Source organism: Kryptolebias marmoratus, linkage group LG3 (assembly GCF_001649575.2).
Source record: "Kryptolebias marmoratus isolate JLee-2015 linkage group LG3, ASM164957v2, whole genome shotgun sequence".
Lineage (NCBI taxonomy): Eukaryota > Metazoa > Chordata > Actinopteri > Cyprinodontiformes > Rivulidae > Kryptolebias > Kryptolebias marmoratus.
Genome location: NC_051432.1, coordinates 7,218,580 through 7,239,110, shown reverse-complemented (window position 1 = coordinate 7,239,110; position 20,531 = coordinate 7,218,580). Strand labels below are relative to the sequence as shown.

Genomic DNA, 20,531 nt, shown 5'->3' with positions numbered 1-20,531 from the left:
AAACGCAGGAAGACTATAGTCTGCAGCACCATTAGCTCGAAAGTATCAGGAAGCAGCAAAAATATGTTCAAAGTTTGATTAGTACTACCCCAGACGTAGCGCCAGAATCACAAATACCTACATTAAAAACCTCATCCAGCCTTATTTTCCGACTAGGAGCCTCAGGTCGTCCAATTTGAACTTGCTGATGGTTCCTCGGACCTTCTTCAAGACTCGAGGATACAGATCTTTCAAAGCTGTGGCGCCGCGCCTGTGGAATGAGCTACCTTGCACTATTCGATCTCTACATTGTATTGACACTTTCAGGAAACAACTTAGACCCACTTTTTTAAGATTGCTTTTTAGTGTAATATTGTGTTTTATTGTTTGTATGTTGTTTTAATTATCTTATTTTACATTTGTGCAGCACTTTGTGACCCTGGTCTGTGAAAAGTGCTATAGAAATAAAGCTTACTTACTTACTTTACTTACTTATTTTGAGACTGGCAGCAGATGGTTTGTCCCACACAGAACCGGATTTGAGCATCTTATGCGTCTGAAATTACATGAAGTAACTGAGATTACTTGAAATGTTGCTGCAACTTGACTGCCAAAGATTTGTACCTGAGTGTGCCTACTTGGGGTAGGGGGGGTTGTTTGTAAGAAAATTTGCTCCAGAATGGATTTACTTCAGTGTTTGCATCTTGGTTCTTGATTAAAGAAATAAAAAAGTAAGAACTATTGTTTTATAATGTTCACAGGAGTTTGAAGTTTGAGACAAGATTTCCATGTGTCTGGATGGTGCACAAAGTTTCATATGTGCTTGCTCATTTTTCTTATTTAGATGTCTGCTGGAGATAAATGTCAAACAATGCTCACTGAGGTATAAAATTTAAACTATCTGGTTTCAGCTCCCAAGGCAGTCTGTTGCATTTGGTCTGTCAAACCAAGACATGGAGACACATCAGAGCATTACGAGGAATTATTTTCTTTTTTAATTCTAGATGTATATGCTTAATGCAATAGCTCAGATCTTTTGAAGTAGAGTTCTGTGTACACTTTATAAGAGGTTAATATCTTACCTGTTGTAGATAGCTTTTTGAAATATGTTGGAGAAATAGATTAACTTTGACCAGATTTACGAGCTAATTCAGTTCAGAACACCTTCTGCTAAAACTTATTGATAAACCTTTACCATCCATCCATCCATCCATCCATCCATCCATTTTCTTTTACCCGCTTCTCCATTCCGGGTCACAGGGAACTGGTGCCTATTCCCAGCAGTCACTGTGGGAGAGGAGCCACGTAGAGACAAACAACCATTTACGCCTAGGGCCAATTTAAGAATTCACCAATTAACCTAACATGCATGTTTTTGGTCTGTGGGAGGAAACCGGAGTACCCGAAGTAAACCCATGTGTGCACAGGGAGAGCAACCTTCTTGCTGGGAGGCGACAGCGCTAACCACTAGGCCGCTGTGCCACCTTTAAACCTTTACATTGCTGTTAATTTTGCACAGTTGTTGTTTGGTTTTTTTTTTTGGTTTTTTACAGATTTCTGTGTTTATTAGTGAGCCCAAACAGCAGCAACAGCAGCAAGCTGTATAGCTTCTGGTGCAGACTGGGGCAGTTCCTGCACGAATATCAAAAGATTTTTGCTGAAAATATTGTGTAATGTAAAACTGACAGCAAAGTAAAAGGATTAAATGGTGCTCGTATAAACTGCTTTAAAAAAAAAAAAAAATCAAGTTGGTTTAAGACATCGTCAGTCCATTTTGGTCATGGCCCCACTCTAACTAGCTGTTAGCTTGTTCATCTGGCTGTAATTAAACTCTTATTCCTCCAAACTGAGGTATGTCAAAACGTTATCTACAACAGGTAGGATACTAATTGTGCTCAACCTTTCTACAAAACCCCACTTCAAAGATCTGAACTGTCTCACTTTCAAAGTTTTAGGATTTTTTTTCTGCCTAGAAATATTTGCTGTCTCAGTTGCTCAATCAGTTGTAGATCTATATCCAATAAATATATCCTAAGAGTTTTATTAAAATCTATGCTATGAATAACTCAATATTTTGCTAACAGACAAACAGTTCTGCAATGTGAAGCACTTGGAGTATATGGTGGGGATGACTTCCAGCTGCTAGCACACCAATTTTTAGCTCAATATCTGGAAAACCTGACAGATTTACAACCATTTTGTGATTGCTAAGTTTGATTAGCTTTGGCTGCCATCTTGACTCAAGTTGACTCTAAAAGTTAATCAGTTGTGGAAGTACATCCAATGATTCCGCTCTGAGAGTTTCATTAAAATCTGCCCACTGGTTCTCCAGAGATTTTGCTAACAGACACAAACAATCCAATGCACACATACCCACAGACAAAAGCAGTTACTTGGTTGCCCACCGATAGACTTTAAAGCGAAGATTTGCACTTGCAGTTTTACCATGCATACATTTAAATCCTACAACTTGTGAAAATGTTTGATCACTCTCGTGGGGGGGTGTCAACATAAGATGTCTGTAGCTTTACATAACTGTCTCAACCTTCGGCTTGCAGACTCCAACAACTTGTAACAAGTACAGAGCTGTTTGTGTCATGCAGTTGAGGGTCCCAGTAGCCAGCTTGACCCGTGAAAACTTCCCAAACATTTTGGGTGATTATGATCAGAGCTTTCCACACACACACACACCTCAAAAGAGTAAACATGTTTACAATTTTAAATTTGCTGATGAAATATATCCCCCCCCAAAAAAAGGACACTTCTGGAGAGCAAATGAATGCTGAGATGGTTTACTCTTTGCCCAGACTGTCAACAAAGATGGTGCAGATTGACCATGTGTGTGTAAGTGGAGATTAAATTTGTAGGGCATGGTGTCAGTGTGAGAGGTGGTCCCACTGTGCTCTGCTACATTTTACCCGGGCTTAGGAGATGGACATTTGATGCCCACTCGGCTGCCCTGCTTACCCACTTGCCTTGATGCTGAGTTCAGTTGACAGAAGCCTAAGAAGAGTGTTTCACACATGCTGAGTGAAGCCGAACCAAAGTGAGTCTAGTTCCACTGAGCCGCCCCGGTTAGGGTTAGACATCAAAACATTATCTGGGCCAGCGCTGTGCAAATCAGTGCACAAATAGTTTGTTTCGTGGTGCGAAAACAGTACGTGAACACACTTAAATGACCTAAATATTGTGCGCGCCTGTTCTTGTTCTCCCCCCGAATCCTATCCGCCACCAGCAGAAACCTGGAAGACGATGTCCAGACACAACACGTGCATCTGAGCTTCCTCCTAATTAGAACAACATTTTGACTCTTTCTGAATAGTCACTTCAGCCATTAACATAAAAGGGCTTCAAAGGGCTGCTCTGAAGGGGTTCCCATGGGAGTCTTCACAGAGATTCAAAGCTGCGAGGAAAGGCTTTCACTGTGGGTGCCACTTTAACGCACAAAAAATCAAGGAGGAATCTACTGCACTGCTGGATAAACAGAGCTTCTAGTGGCTTTATGTGCAAGAGCTTTAAACTGAAAGTGCTTGCGCCAACACGAGCTTTCCACATGATCCAGTTTCTCTCTCCAGCACAAAGCTGCCGAGGCTTTAATTACTTCTGCTGCCCCAGCACAGGTGAAGCATAGTCTCGCTAACAAGGTGGCTACAGACCAGACAGCACTTAAATCCAACAGGAAAACAATACACAGACAGAGAAAAAGCTTTGGAAGGCAACCAATTCGTATCCATAAGATGATTTTACCACCATTGTCGGATTATTATATCAGAAACATGATGCAACTGGAGAAAGAATCGAAGGAGGAATGTGTCATCAACTGAAAATAAAGTGTGAACGGGTTTTCGCACGTCAAGTGCAACCATTTGCCACGGTGCACGTTGTATATGCAAGCCAGGGCAGCAGTGGAATCCATCACATCCCTCACAGTTCATGAGAGTCGCGGCGAAGATTCATCAAACGACTTTCGATTAGGTTATGTAAGACGCCGCTGGTGTGACCCAAAAAACAAATGGGTCAAGAAAGGCAACAGTAATGACACACGCCCCAGTTGTCGTTTGCAGTTAAATCACTCATGATCTTTACATCATCAGATCCTGGGTTTAATGTATGCTGCCATCATCGACTGTGCCCGGTTTTATTAAGTCGGTCAGCAGCACAAACCCAGGAGTGGTGTGACAGCACAGACTGGTGGTGGCTGCTCGGCATTGCACCCTTTTTCATTTCAAAGGGGACGATCAGCACTATTGTTTCTTTTTTGTTGCATTCAGAAGTTTGCATCCGTTCATCATAGGCCTGATTTTTGTATTAATTCTGAGCTTTTAATGATTTTTTGGAATCATTTTTTTCCAAGGGTGGAATAGCAGCACAAAAATGACTTTTTAAAAACAAGAACTGGGTGCACAAGTTTGAATTTATTGCAGATAAAGGGTCAGAATCACACCATACAGTACATATATTCATCTAAATTATTTAACAAGTGGTACTATAGGTTCTACAATGTTATAACTTGACAAGCTAAGAACTGTTAGCTTCATGTTTGGGATCATGATTGACTGTAGCTGGTAGGTTCTCTTTGCCAGCTTAAAAAGGATTTTTTTGACAGCCCTGATCAATACTCAGAACAATGGGAAAGTCCAAGGAACAGTGAAGATCTAAGGAGGAGATGAGGGTGGTTTGGATGTTCAGGAACCCTCGAGGCTCAAGTCTGCCATGAAATGGAAAATGCAGGAAAACCAGTATCACCGTCTACAGTGAAGCCAGTTTTGAATTATCATGGACTAAGAGGGTACCAACCAAGATAAACAATCCCCGCCTCAAAAGTGACACCTTCAAGTTTGGCTGAAACTTGCTGCTGCTCACATGGACAAGCCATTTTTTTCTGGAGATAAATATTTATGATCAAACAAGACAAAGACTAAACTATTTCATCACAATGACAAGAAGAGCTTGAGTTTTTCAAACCTAAGAGTATTGTACCAGCAGTCAAGCATAGTGGTGGCAGCATCATGCTTTGGTGCTGGTGCACATGGTGTGAATGGTATAATGAAGAAGGAGGTCGTCCTCCCAAACTCTACAACTTCACCTCAAATTAACATCTAGATGGTGGGTTGTTCCAACGTTACCATGACACCAAACACATCAAAACCCTGACCTCAGCCCTACTAAGAATTTGTGGACTCTGCCTAAAAGGCCACAAATGGACGAAATAAACCAATTTAAATGAACCAATTCTGCCAAGAAGAGTGGTCAAATATCCAACCAGAAGAACGCCAGAAGCCTGCTGGTACAAAAAGCCTGCGGTCGAGGCACAGCTAGCAAAGGACATTTAACCAAATATTATTGCGGGGGCATGGTTGTATTTGAGCCTGTATGTATGATTTTGACCTTGTGAACATTGGAGAAAATCCATAGCAAAATCAAACTTGTGCACTCGCTTTTTAAATCATTGAAGCTGTATGCTGTTTAATCATTCCACCCCAAAAAATAAAAATAAAAAATGCACAGTTCAAACAAATAATTAAAAGCCCCCAAACTGGAATGACGTTCATGCTCATGGGGGAGTGTGTGTAAACCTCTGAGTGCAATTTATCATCAAATGAGATAATTAAAAAAATAAAAAAAAATCTTGTTTTGCTTTGAAAGAAGTTTTACTGCAAAATTTACATTGCACCAAATGAATTTGGATAGACAAAACAATATATTTTTAACCTGATTGTTGTCAAGCAGCTAATTTCCCGCTTTATGGCAGAGGTTGTGAAGTTCAGCGGTGGATAGCTGTTGTGAATAACTGTGGAACAGCTTCCTAATCCTCCGGGACCCGCTCCACATCTGAAGTGATTTCTCTTTTGCTGTGACTTGGTACACTCTGCTGCACTTAGATGACAGAAGAATTCAGAATAATAGTGTCGGGGTCATTTCAGTCCCAAAACATGGACAAGCGACTTGTGGATTTGTGTGCGTGTGTATACATTTACACAACCGTGCTTAGATTTCACACGCCTCTGCGCTCATATGCCCACATGTGTCTTAATGCAATCCCCTTTTGATCTGTCAGAGTGTGTACTTCTCATATTGAAGTGCCTCATGCTTTTCCCACCCGGGCTCCTCCCCTCACAGCCTGTAAGGTTTGGAAGCCTTAAAAGCCTTAAAAGCTCCCACTGTAGGAGGCGAGTCGGCGCTGTCCATTTGACCCAAACTGCTTTTGCAACAACTCCGCTGCAGTAGTTGAACTCTGGGTCCCCGCTCAAAGCCTCAATCTGAATGCTACAAACATAACACACACACATACACACAAATGAAACAATAGGCAAACACAGAGAACTTAGTTGAAAGTCGGAGTTGGCCTTAAAAGCACTGAGCTCTGAAAGACTCTGTTCCTAATCTCTTTCCCACTTCTTCTCTCTTCTTTTGTCCCTCCCCGCCCCGTCTTTGCTTTCTGTCTTTACCTGTTCTGTACCTCTCGCAGGAGAATTCTGGGGAGATTTCTTGCTCTTTCATTCCTCAAGGATGAAGCAGCCCAGCCAACCAACGTACTGAAGCAGGTAAAGCTCTGATGATCGTGGTGTCCTTAAAATAAAAACCTGCACGCCCACATTCACACTTTTTCCTCTCCCTTTACTGTCAAATGCAGATTTGTTCTGTTTCATAATGTGCAGAGTCTAACATTACTAAAAGGCTGACACAGCAAAGGAGCCCCCCAAAAAAAGAAACAAGAACTTGATGCCATCTTTGTTCCGTGAAAGAGACTGAGCAAAAACACAGAGGGAGACTCATTCTCAGGAACAGAAAGTAAGTGAAGATGCTGTCAGGAGGATTAAAGTTTAACCAAACATCACCGGCCCCCAGAAGAGGCAAGTCCGCTGCTGTCGCAGTGGACGGACTGAAGGAACGACATGACAGACGAGCAGACAAGACAAGACAGAGTGGTGATTCCCAGCTGTCTTTGAAAACCCACCGCCTCTGATACATTATTGAATATGCAGCTCTTCCAACGCATCGCTGAGCCTTCCTCTCATGTTAGCGTTTGAGTTTGCATCGCGTCACCATTCTAAATATAAAGCATTCGCTCATCCCCTCTCTGTTTGTTAAAAGATGCAGAGGCAGGCTGTGCACGTAGGCCCAGGCGTGTAGCTCTGAGCGCCACTTTCTTGTTCTGAAGCTGGCTGGAGGTTTGAGTTTTCTGTGACTCATTTTGGCACAGAGCCTCTGAACTACAAAAGAAAAAGAAAACATTTAAAAGCAGAAATAGGTTTTATTAAACTCCCTGAAAGTGTCGCTGAGCATTCTGAGGAGAGCCAATTGCTTCTCTGGGAGTTCACTGAAAGCTGTGAGATTTTATTGATGTTTGGAATGTAACAGCCTGTGGAGTGGTGGACGTTTTTCACTCTCTAGTGCTGCAGTATCTAAGTCTGCACAGCTCACACATCCTGACTTTATCGCCTGTCATTTTGCCTCTTCACCAAGTCAGACTTTGGTGCTTGTATAGGGTCACAGTCCTGAGAGTTTGTGTATGTGGAGTACTGGGTCCAGCCTACAGGTGGCAGCAGAGCAACATACCCAACAGGAAGGTTTCTGGAAGCCCTTTCTAGTTCCTGTACAGTTTTCTAACTCATGATCGCATCTTTTTTTTAATAAATTCATTATTCCAGAACTGAAAAACAGTGGAAAAACAATATGATTTTTGTTTGTTGAGATATTATGTGTGACAATAGTTCAAACTGTCATAACATCTGTTCTTTTCCAGATCCCACTTTCCAACTTCTAAATTGAGGATGAAACATGAGCAAAGGTAGGACTGATGTCATCTGTTTAAGCTATTTTCAGTGTGTGTGTGGGTGGGGGGTGGGGGTGGGGGGCATTGTTGTACGCAGGTTTAGTAGTCGTGTGTCCGTGTCTTCTGATTGATGTTGCAGTGACACGGCCCTGCGACTGCCGGCAGCTCTTTGTCAGGTTGCTATAGTGACCGTGGGTTGAGTGTTGGGGAGACCGGAGAGGAATACAAGGGTGCAGAGGGAGGGGGGGTGGTGGAATAGGAAATGAAGTGCCTGGTGCCACTGGCCTGTGCGGTTTGTGTGCGAGCTGTGTGTTTTGTGTGCGTTTATTATTAATGGATCTGAGTGGACGTGTCTGTTTTGTCTGTAAAATGAGTGCGGCGCCGGAATGATGGTCACCTGTGCAAATTTGGAGTTGATTGAGATAACACCCACACACACACACACAGGCTAAGTCTGCGTGGGAGCAACTGAGACAATGTTCCTGTGGTGCCTAAAGTGTAGGCTGAGGAAACCCTGCTCCAAGTCGGTCTCAGTTTGTCTCACTTTTCACTTAAATGACCACGTCAAAGGAACTCCCGTGGAAACTGGTACCAGCAGAGGAAGTAGCTTTGTGAGTTCAGAGCACTGAAGATTTAAACGCCACACAGAATCATAATTACGTTTCAAGTTGCTGTGGATTTCTTCACTCACGTCTGATGATTTTAATGATATTGTCCCTCAGGGCCGTGACCCCTATAAGGCCTCGCGTGATAAAACAAAACAAAACAAACCATGCTGCTTATCGTCTTACTTCATCCACTTGTTTTTTTTTTCTTCTGTGAAAGCTCTGAGCTGATCAATCTGACAGGGAAACAAGCAAATTTTAAAGTTTGCAAGCCATGCAGAAAGAAGAAGCTGCCATTGTTTTGTTTTATTTCTTTTCTGATTTCACCGTTCTTGAATCTGAGAGGGTATGTCTGAGGACTGAAGAATGGACTAAAACAACTGTGCATCAAAGTATCTTGCAGCAAAAAGACTATGTTGTGCAAAAATCTTGTTTAAATAAATAACACAATTTTAAAAAGCATTTGTAAAATTTTGAATCAAGAGGTTGCAGGTCCAAAATGCAGCTACGGTCTTTCTGGGTAGGTGGAGTTCACGTGTTCTGCCTGTGCATGTAGGGGTTTTCTCCAGGTACTCCAGTTTCCTTCCACTGACCAATTAATTTGTAAATGACAACTCTAAATTGTCACCAGGTGAGAGTGTGGATTGTTGTCTGTTTAGTTTGTCTCTATGATGGACTGGCGACCTGTCCGGGGCGTACCCCGCCTCTTTCCTCATTGACTGCTGGTGGTCAGCACCAGTTCTGCTGTGAACCTGCACAGAGAAGTGGGTAAAGTAAATGGATGGATGGGTTGAAGCTTGACAGTTTTGTATGGTCAGTACCAAATACCTTTTAGAGCTTGTACTTGTTTTTAGTATATATTTTTTGTCTATTTTTTTGGCTTTTTGTCATACTTGGGTTGTTTTAAAATTTATTCATACAATTTCAGCAAAGAAAAGTGAAAAGGCATGACAAAACCTTCAGCTTGCTTCTTATTTGGCAAAAATTTCACACTCAAAGTTTGTATGTATGTATATATATATAAATCAGTTTTTGATTCTAGAAAGCATTTTGCACTGTGTTATATCAGTCACCCAGTGATTCAGTGTCTGGGCGGGGGAATCAATCCAGTCCACTTTAAATTTTTGAGGTGTGTCTTGTTTCTTCCCTTCATCATCATCATTTTGTGTCAGTTTATCATCTGCCAGTGATATTTTATGGGCCGCTGCAACTAAACACTCCCCGTGTGCTCACCAGTCAGCGGGATCTATAGAGCTTGGATTATTTAGACCATGCCAATGCTGATCTTTTTTATTTTAATATGTTTTAGATAAAAAACTCCACCCACACAGTTTTAACATAAACACTGAAATATATTTACTCTACCAGTTGGTGGAAAAAAATCTACGTTTTAGCAACATTTTAGCCAAACTTAAAACTTTTTTGCAAAACAATCGAAACTCTTTTCTTTTTGACGTTGTTCATTAAATATCCTTTCTGTTATGAATTATTTCAGTAGACGATAACAAAGGTGATGGGATTAGGATAAAGTGAGACAAACATTAAAAAACAGTAAATATGGGTCCAGTCGTTTTTATTTGCATGCTCAGTACTACTGAACAAAGGACCACACAAAAATGGAAAACACATTTTTTTCTCACCAATATCTTGCTTTGTATGTGAATGGGAGCTACAAACACAACAGAAATTCTACATTTAAAAGAAAATATTGTGTGTAGTGTAAATTGGGGCTTAGTTGCACACTTTAGATGGTAAATTTTAGAATCAGACTGGAGAACATGTTTTCTTCTGGCAATCATATTTGTTCAATTAACAGTGCACCACCCCTGGAGAGCCAGCTCCATCTTTAACATGGAGCACAAACATTATGCATGAACATTCTCCTCTACTTTTCTTTTTATAAACCCTTGTGAATCCATAAAAAGCAGTCTTTTTTACTGCTTTATAGTATTTACCTATTTTAGTTTTTGATTGCATAGCACCTGTTTTGTAAAGCCCATAGCTGCTGATTGTTGGAACAAGATGTTAGATGTCCAAGACTAATGTATTGAAATCTCTTTAGGTTTCCTAAAATGAACGATCGAAACGCTACTGCCCTGATACGTCAAATCAGTTAAAACTTTATTCATCCGATACAGCGTCCGGACCTAGACGAAAAACTATAACTGTTTTCATGCATCTTCATAAAGCTGAACAGCCACAACATTTTATTACAAAAGGTCATAATGAAAGTAACATCAGTGTGGTGTCAAGTACACTACAGATTCAAACTTCGCTTTGAGGGTTTGCGAAGGAAAATCTTAATGCCATTTTCTTTTAGTGGAATGAAATTTTTAAAAATACATACATATGTAAGAGCATAAAGTTGAAGAGATCCGGTGTGTTACTGCATGAGAAACTCTTGAACGGCAGTGAAGTGTGAAAGAGTGAAGGATACGTTCGGGGGCAGCCAGGTGTGAAGCAGGGTGGTTTCAGGTTGGAAGCAGGATTACACTGATGGTCGCTTCTGAATCTCCCTGTTTTCTGCGGTGATGGACAGGCTGATGGACGAGATCAGGCAAGAGTCTCCATGGACCATGGTGCTCGCAGATGACACGGTGATGTGTGTTGAGAGTGGACTGCAGATTCAGACTGAAGGTGTTGGGAAATCCTCTGGAGACAAGGGGAACGGCAAGCCGCAGTCGCAAAGCCGAATAAAGGTGCACGAATGAGAGAAATTGCAAATGAAGAACAAAGTGAAAGAAAGGAGGAATGAGTAAAGAAGAAATTAGCCAAGTTGTGTTTTGATTAGACACCAGTAGGAGAGAGAGAAAAGGTTTCTGTGATAACAGTGAGGATGTCTGCTTTATATGTCGATAAAACAGGAAGCTAAAAGGAAGTGATTAAAATAAAAAAGGATTAAAACTTGTAATGTAAATATCAAAGAGACAGCAACTTAAAGGGACAGTCTGGTGATTTTTGAAGTAATGTTGTGTCAAACAGTTATCAGTCATTAGTGCCTAATCAGCGGCTACATCAGTCACAGAACACAGTCACAGAAGTGTGAAGAAAAAGGCAGAAGTTTTCATCCGGGCTAGACTAAAGGCTAGCCAAATGAGAGTTTTTATAACCATTTTTAAGGCTTATAAAACAACTATTTCCCAAAAACAACATACTGTAGCGAAAGAACTCTAAATTTGCTAATATTAAACCTCTACACATTTGCATAACACTGTTTTAGTTTGTTGTTGTTTTCCCAACCTAACAACATTCATGTTGCTACTCAAATGTATGTAGATAGGCCCTCATTTGGCTAGCCATTAGACTAGCCTGGGTGAAGACTGGCAGCATCAAGGCTTAGAAACTAGGGTTTGCATGAGTCACTAAGAAATTTTAGAGATTAGTTATTTTAAAGGGACAGGTGGAACAGTGAGGCTACAAGGAGCAGATGTTACAAAGGTGCAGGACTTTAAGGACTTAGGGTCGACTGTCCAAGAAAATGGGGAGTGTGGTAAAGAGGTGAAGAAGAGAGCCCAGGCAGGATGGAGTGGATGGAGAAAAGTTTCAGGACTGATTTGTGACAAAAAGGTGGCAGCAAAGATCAAAGGAAAGGTTTACAGACAGTGGTGAGAGCAGCTATGTTGTATGGTTTGGAGACAGTGGGACTGACAAAAAGACAGGAGACAGAACTGGAAGTGGCAGAGCTGAAGATGTTGAGGTTCTCCTTGGGAGGGACAAAGATGGACAGGATCAGGAATGAGGTCATCAAAGGTACAGCACAGGTTGAAGGACTGGGAGATAAAGTTAGAGNGGGTATATTGGTAGAAGGATGTTAGAGATGCAGCTGCCAGGAAAAAGACAAAGAGGAGATATATGGATGCAGGTAGAGAGGACATGGAGGTAGTTGGAGAGAGGACAGAGGACACAGAAGACAGAGTTAGATGAAGGAGTATGACTCGCTGTGGTGACCCCTGAAAAGGGAAAAGCGGAAAGAAAAAGAAAAGGAAATCTGCTTTAGTCTTGATCCTACCTAAACTAGGTCTTAGCTTGACTGTCCTGGGAAAGCTTCTGCCTGATATTTCAAACTGATTACACTCTAAGTGATTTGTACCGCAGGTAAGATATTGACCACTATTAAAAACTCCACAGAACATCATTTAAAAAAATTGGAACTATGGCAAGCGAAGAAGATGAAAGCCAAAGATGACATTTATGAATTTAGGAACATGGTGTTGGCTCACACAGGAAAAATACAAAATTAAAGTGAAAAGGATCCTTCCCAAAATGAGCAACAAGATAATGTCTAAAGATGCACTTGAGATTTTTCATCAACTAATGCCCTTCCTGCTTTATTAGCTCAGTTTACTCACTAATTTGGTTACTGAGAACAGAAGGAACTGGAAGAACAGAAGTAAGAAGTTAAAATGATACTTATTATTGTTTTTAGCTCAGTGGACTTTCAGAAACACAGCATCTACGTAGGCACACATTTTGAGTTGCATAAAAATATCCAAGAAAGGGGCTCCTTGGACACTCATGGATTGGTGGCGATAACAAGATTCCCACAAAGTAGACTTACGAGAACCATGCAGAGAAATAAAGAAATCCTAATTAGCCTTGACCACTCTGAGGTGCTTGTGGGTTTGTTACCCACCCACATTTGTATTGTGTCATGTAGATTCTGATTCATGTAAAACACTGAAATAATATATTTAAATTACCAGCAAGAATCAGTACCATTTCACTCAGCTATTCCTCACATTTAATCAGAGTATAACATAAACCAATGGTCCTATTTTGTGTATTTTCATCATTAAGACATTATATAATAAAATCTATTCTTCTTAAAAATATATATTTTTCACTATTGAGATTTATTTCCTACAAATACAATTAATATAAAGTGATACATATTTACTTTTTCTGTGTAATTTTTATGTCATTCAAATGACAAGCTTGTAAAATAAAGTACATGTTTCTCTGTACAGAGAATGACAATTTTGACAGAAGCAAATATGCTTATTGTGCATCTCTGTCCTTGTGTTCACACAACTCGGAGCGCTTTCTTTTGTCACCAGTTTTTATTTTTTTTACTTAGAAAATAGTTCAAAAATTTTAATAACTCCCTCACACATTTACTTTCACCGCCTGAGGTAGTAGAGAAGAGAAACATGCCCACTCATGGATCACCTGCATCATCTTTATGAATTCACCACTGGATCCTGAAATATACTCTCTTCTTTGTGCTTAGGGTTAGCAGCGCCTTTCTTATACATCATCAAAAACTATTATATCTGATGCTGCTCCTCGCCCATCAAATGTGGATTATGTTCCACTTCATTAGCCAGAAGGACTAGATCTTGTTGAATGTCACAGATGCTCCCCAAGGTTGTTTTTTTTTAAATGCTGTAAACATTAATGTCTTTCTCTAGAGCTAACAATAAACTTTTCTTCTCCTCTAAAGAGTTCCCCACACATTTTGTTTTTTTATAAGACACCGGGTATGTGTTGGTCTTAAAAATCCTTTTACTTACCTCATAACATGCTGCTTAAACTGAAAGTAGGAACGCATACTGCTCACCACTTTGGATGCCAAAGTTTTTTTAAAAATCTGTTAGCGCTCAACATATGTGTTAGGAATGAGTCTCAGCTACTGTCATACCAAATTTTAGTTCAATATCTGTAAAAATGACTGTGTTATAGCTATTTTCTCATGTCCCAGGCATATGGTTGAATGGCTGCACTTGTGACGCAAGTGGTTAGCATGTGACAATTACTCCAGACTTGTGTGTGATGCAGTATGAGCAGCGGGTGTAAAAACAGGCCGACAGTGTGTCTGCAGATACTGATTTTCATGTCTCTTTCAACTGATGACATTTGTATTCCTGTATTAGTAAAGCCTATATTACTTTGTGCCATTCCTTCCTTTTTATCTTCTGCCTATAGAGGTTCAGCACTCATTGTCATATCAGAATGGCAACAGCCATATTTATATCTTTATATATTTACAGTGAGTCTTGCCCCCATATGCTGGTCTTGTGCACTTTGTGCTCACCACACATCGGAGTAGAAAGTTCCCTGTATTTCTGCTTGGTTGGCACACAAATAGCAAGTGTGTCATACTTGTGTACTAGTTCTGAGGCATGTCGATTGTACAATGACCGTGCATCACTCATGTGTCTTACTGTCATCACAAAGCCCCAATTAGCCATGTGTCTGACCTCATTCAGGTAAACAGAAATACAGGTTTTGTACGTAGCATATGTGTTCTTAATGTTTTACAAGGCCTGTAGAATTTACATGTGCAAGACCAAAAGTCAACTTCAGTGGTGTGCCTTCAAAGGTTAATGAGTGGAAATGGTGAACATTAAGAAAAACAAGACTTGCAGGATTTGTTTGAGGAGAACTTCTATTCATGTATGTGACAGTAAGAAACATGTCAGTGGTGTAGCCATCTCTCTGTATTTTTTATTTATTTCTGCTTCTTGTATTGAAATTTTCTTTTTTTAAACCGAGGAAAAAGTATTAAAAAATAACATTCAGAGAAATGTAGTTGAGGTCTAGGTCCTTATTAACTCCTCATCTCACGAGCTTATGAGTAAGGCCAAAGTAGAAAATACAAGGGAAAGGTCTCTTTAAAATGTGGAATTGAACGCTGTGTTTCATTCACAGAAATTTGCCTCCATCTGTATGACCCCATATAAGTATTTTGGACCAAATCTCTCTTGAGACGATGATTGTGATTGCCATAGTTAATTGTCGATCACCAACATCATGAAGCTGTGAGCTGCTGTAACATTTCATTCAGCCAGAAAAAAAGCCAGTTCTCTGCAGGGAAGGAAACAGAGGAACATTTAGTCATCGTCCACTTTTAGAGTCTTAAGTGGGAAATTGCATCCTTTGAAGTGTGGACCAATGTACTTATCACTGTTTTCAGTTGTGAGAAAGGATTTGTAAGGACTCCATAAACACTGTGCTCTCTGTAAGTGTTCGAAAACGAAGGCGTTTAAATGTAGGCAATTTATAGAGTAGAATGTGTGTGGTAGTTTCTGACAACGACTGTCATTAGTGTATTAAAAAAATCATTCTACTGTGGAATTCTGTTTAATTTGAGTATGTTTTATGTAAATACATGTGAAGCTGCCCCCCCCCCCAAAAAAAAAAAAAATATATATATATATATATATAAATAAATAAATTCAATAGAAAAAAAAAAACTCCCACAACAAATGCATCTATTAAATGCAAAATGTAAAAAACAGGACGATTTAAGAAAATTGTGGCAGAGAGTTTAACATTCCAGTAACAGGTGAAAATCAATCCATCACAACTCTAACTTACTTAATGTGTTGTCGCAAGAACTACCTTAGGTGAACTGATCTTTTTTTTTTAACAAGAAAATATAAGCAGCCCTCGGGCTCTGCTGCCAGTACACAGCAAACCGTTCTCCTGCTCGTCCGCCGTATCTCCAGAGTGTGCAGTCTCCTGTGTATAATAGTCATTGTGAAAGACATAATATGCTGTACCGTACAGGCATGGCTTCACACAGGGATTACACTTAGATGATTCTTCAATAGAGAATTTAGTCTCGGGTAGCCGAGCTTAATCCGTGGCTGTGGGAGCAGACCGAAGTAGTGTGGAGCCATGGCCAGATATGACAAAGAACAGCACCAGATTAATTTATGCAGGAACCAGGCTGAGCGTGTCCAGAAAGTTCCACTCAAATCTCTCTGCTCGTTCTAATGCAGTCTGAAGGAAACAGCTGTCCCCTTGCTGTCCTTTTGCTTGTCATTTTCCTCCTTTCATTCTTGCCTGTTTCTCTTTTGTTAATGTGTGCATGTGCTGTTGGGTTGTGTATTCTGGTCTGTGGCTGATACGATACATATTTCAAAACCCTGCCAATGATCCAATTCATTAAAGATACAGGAGCATTAAAAAACGATATAACACAACACAACCGATTCAGCCCTTAATTTTGATATAATGTGATTCAATATGAGTTTCATTCAACATATTGAGTTTCAAAGCAATACTATACAACAAAGCAAAAAAATGATCAATGTCAATGATTAGACTATTTTTATACTACCTTAAAAAAACCATTGCTCATAAACAGACCTTGTTTTAAAATTACAATACACTTTCAGAGTTAAAAAATAAACTACCAGGTACCACATTGATTTGACACTTTTTCAGTAACTAAACAGTGAACAGCAAATGTATTTTCTACATTAAAAATAAAAAAATATAAGTTGACCTTTTTCCTGAAATAGTCAAACCACATGATCAGGATGAAGCACACTTTAAGAGTGTTTGTAGCTGTTTGTCCTTGTGCTGCTGTTGTTCTCTTGCTGAACTGTAGGCATCACTAATAAGAAAATAATACTGGTAAACAGCACCATAATAAAAGTTGGACATTGATGCTGCATTCCGATACATCAGAAGTCAGAAATCGGATCTGGAATTGATGTCAAACCCAACTTTACCGCATTTCAGTTGCAAGTTGGAAACTCAGTAATCAGGGTAACTATACATAGCAATACACGTTCATAATAGTGAATTTCTCTGCATTCTGTGCATTCAAACACTAACAATATGTTCACTGATAGTGAACACAACAGTATTATGTGAGTTACAAGATACAAACCAACAGAAGTAAAATTACAAAGTTATTTCCTGCAGCTATCAGAACATCTCATGCACGAGGCAGCCATATTGAATTTGAGGTTTTTAATTCCCCACCAGACATCCTTAAAAATATATTTCTAATGTGTGGGTGGAACTGTGATAAAACTCAAAATCAGTACAATTGTAAAATATGACCCATGGTGCAGAAGCACCCTTTGGACAATTTTCTGTCTGACCACTGATGTCCTCAGATTAACTTATATTCTCATGTTGCTGTACTTGTCATTATCAGAAACATTTTTTGAAAAGCCTTGAAAGATTTTTCAAATCCTAATGCACAGAAGGATTTTTTTTTTCTAATTCAATGCCATTCAGTCAAAATTGCCCCTTGTGGTCACATGTGAAAATTTGTGGTAAATCAATGGATTTTTCCTGTAAAGATCTTTCTGCTGGTACATGCATGTCAGTTACCTCTCCCAGAGACAGCCCTACAGACTGTTGCAAGAGAAGAGATTGATTTTAATCATTGTACAGGCTATGGTGGACCACAGATTCTGATCCCCATGAGTCTCTGTGAAAAACAGTTAATTCCTTTTGACTGGACCCAGAGTCAGCCTGACCCAGCAGAAATGAGAGGGCCTGAAAGCAGAGTTTTTTGTTTCTTTTTTAAAATTAATACCTTTGAGATAATAAATAAGTAAATAAAACTTTAATGACTGCCCTGGCCATGACAGGCTGCAGCTCTGGTAAAGAGTAGATACAACAGACCTTCAGTTTGCTCAAGATGATGCAAAATGCATTTAAAACTATTTAGAAATTATAAAGTACAACTAAAAAGTGCAAAGCTCAAAAATCTTTCAAAGATACATTACAGTTCAAATTCTGGATTCATTTCTCTTTTTTTAAGAAAATATTTGCTTTCAATGAGCCGGATTTTCCTTAAATCGTTTAAAATGGTTCTGATCAGTAATTCTTCAAGTTTTCTGAAGGCCTTTCAAAGTTTTGTTTTTTTCTTTTTTTTTAATGTTGGCTGCTTCAGAGTGACTTTTTTTAAGCCACCTCACTCTGACCTATGAATCATTCAGGCATAAAATGTCTCCTGATCTCAAGGAATGAACCAGTGCTATGTCTGCACATAACAGACAACTTAGCAAAAGAAAAAAAAATTCAATTTCCAAGCTCTTTGTTACCAACAGCCTGGCACAAAGGCACAATTTGTTTAAAATTCTTGAGTTGAATCTATGAAAAATACCAGAGCTAACACAGTTTGACGCAGAATTTTTTTATTTTAGCACCAACAAGGGGATAAAGAGTTATTAGTTGAAAACTTGATGAATAGTAGATGATTAACTGAAGGATGAGTCATCTCTTAGGTCCTGTGTCAGGTCTTTGTTGAAGTTTTTCCCTGTTCTTTTTTTTTTTTTTTGAAAGGCTTGACTTTTAGGTACTGTGCATCTGCTGCAGATAGTTTTTAGGCCTGGCACTTGTTTCCTCATTTCTTTTTAAGCCCACGCTGTACAATATGATGTCCTGGTCACAGAAAATGAGTGACAAAGCAGCCAGAGTTCAAACAAAAACCTTGAAAGACCCTCAGAAAGCTTGAAGAACTATTGATGAAGACCATTTTAAAAGTTTGCAAGAAAGTCTGCGTCATTGTAAGTAAAATATAAAGGAAGTAGGGGTAGTTAAAACCTGTGCACTGTACTGCAGATTGGTTAAAATCGATCGAAGTGTCTCCTTTTAACCGCGAGTTTTGTCCTGTCAGTTTCAGAGCTTGTATATGAGATGCTTGGATCCCACCCAGAGTGCAGCTAACTCCTGTGAAAATCTGCATGTCCTCTCAGGTGTTATGTTTACAGCACTGCCGGAACTGATAAATACCCCTGACGACTGCAGAATCATTTGACGCCGGATTGAATGCCTGGCCAGCAAAACCGCAGGTCAGAAACATGCTGCTGCAGAGCCCGAAATACCTTCAGAAAACAGAAAGACATACACAGCAGTGATCGCACACTCTCCCGCTTAGATCCCCTGCCAAAGCCAGAGCTCAACTGTAAGATAAACATGTGTAAGATTATGTGACAGCTGAGTCCAAAAAAACAGTGTCAAGGTGATAACCTGAAAGCCTGTATTCAGGGAAAAAAAGAAGCCACTCATGGCCTTTTTCTCCCTACGTCATGGCACCTATTTCAACAGATCGTTTAGGAGCAATAGTACCCGCAGCTTTTCAGTTGTCACTGTGTGTTTACTGTTGATGGAAATAGTAATGGAGATATTGGCTGCAGAATCATTGGGTCCAGGCCATCGTGCTGAGTGGTTCGATGGAGAGGAGTGGATGGATGGAGGGCCACGGCTTCCATCGACGGCACTGCGCACCGCGTGGAGGGCATGGCGAACAGAGACCCTGTGAGAGCTGCGATTTTAAATACCATGCCTCACATGCACAAACATGAAACGAAGACAACGCACAGAAACACACACAAAAATGTACACACACGGGCAATGGATTAGGATGGGGATTATGGAAGCATAGCTGTAAAATAGGCAGAGACAGATCAGTGTCATGCTTCATAAACACACACACACACACACTAGATGTGTATTATGAGTGTACAGTACGATGGATTTATTTTTGAAATGAACGGTATGATGACTTTCATGTCATGATTGAGCACTGTTCAAGTTTAAATAGGAAGAAGGTTCAGTAGTGCACCAAAGAAGCTTTAGCAATCAATTATTAAACTGGAGCTGGAACAGCATGAGCTCAAGGTCACGGAGATTTTATGTAAGGGTCATGTAATTTTTCTGTTCTGATTTTGTTTTTATACAATGCAGTTTCAATTTGAGAGATCCTCGTATTATATATCCGGGTTCAAGAGAACAAGAGGAGTACGACTGACATTTGGGTCGATAAACAGCTCCCAATTCCATCAATGGTTCAAAACTCAGATGGATTACAGTTTTAACACTAGTTCCTATAAAAATCAAAACTGAATTGACTGTCATCACTGTTCTCTCTTCATTACATCACAGTTATAAAAGCTTTCTGCCATGACTGTGGTCAGATTAGCATCCATATTGCCCGGAAGGCTTTATAACTAACCATAACCCATATTGCAATGTTGCATTTTTTACACAGAGGTTAAAAAATTGATTGAAAACACTTCTCTTCGTTTGCTAGTCTAGACAAACTGGTCCAAAAGTCCAGAAATAAAAACAAACAATCACAATTTCAAACTGAAAACCGGAAAGGGCAAATGTGTGTAAAAAGCAAACGACTTGGCATTAGAAACAAAACAGTTCGTCATCTTTGCATCATTGCACATAGTCTGTTGAATTATGGTTTGTTTGTTTTTTTCTTGAATTTGTGTGTGTTTGTGAAAAAGAAAAGTCCACCCTCTTTTAATTCCAGAGTCTGATGTTTACAAACAATTTTAAAGAAGTATGATTTGACCTAGAACAAAAAAAGAAAATACTGAAAGGAAAACTAAAAAAACGCTAAATTACACCTTTAAAAAGGAAACTGTGTAGGCCTCCTCTTTCACACAATAACACAATTTCCT

At 39.7% G+C, this 20,531-nt stretch overlaps 1 protein-coding gene across 13 annotated transcripts in view; it reads left to right on the top strand.

Moving 5' to 3' along the window:
* The window catches only part of LOC108241532 (receptor-type tyrosine-protein phosphatase delta), a 241,498-nt gene that overhangs the window by 70,774 nt on the left and 150,193 nt on the right, over window positions 1-20,531 (top strand). For all 13 annotated transcript variants that reach the window (XM_037974801.1, XM_037974796.1, XM_037974799.1 and 10 more), the window contains exons 4-5: window positions 6,449-6,524; window positions 7,727-7,771. The gene's annotated coding sequence lies outside the window, so the exon portion shown is untranslated. The remainder of the gene's footprint in view (window positions 1-6,448; window positions 6,525-7,726; window positions 7,772-20,531) is intronic.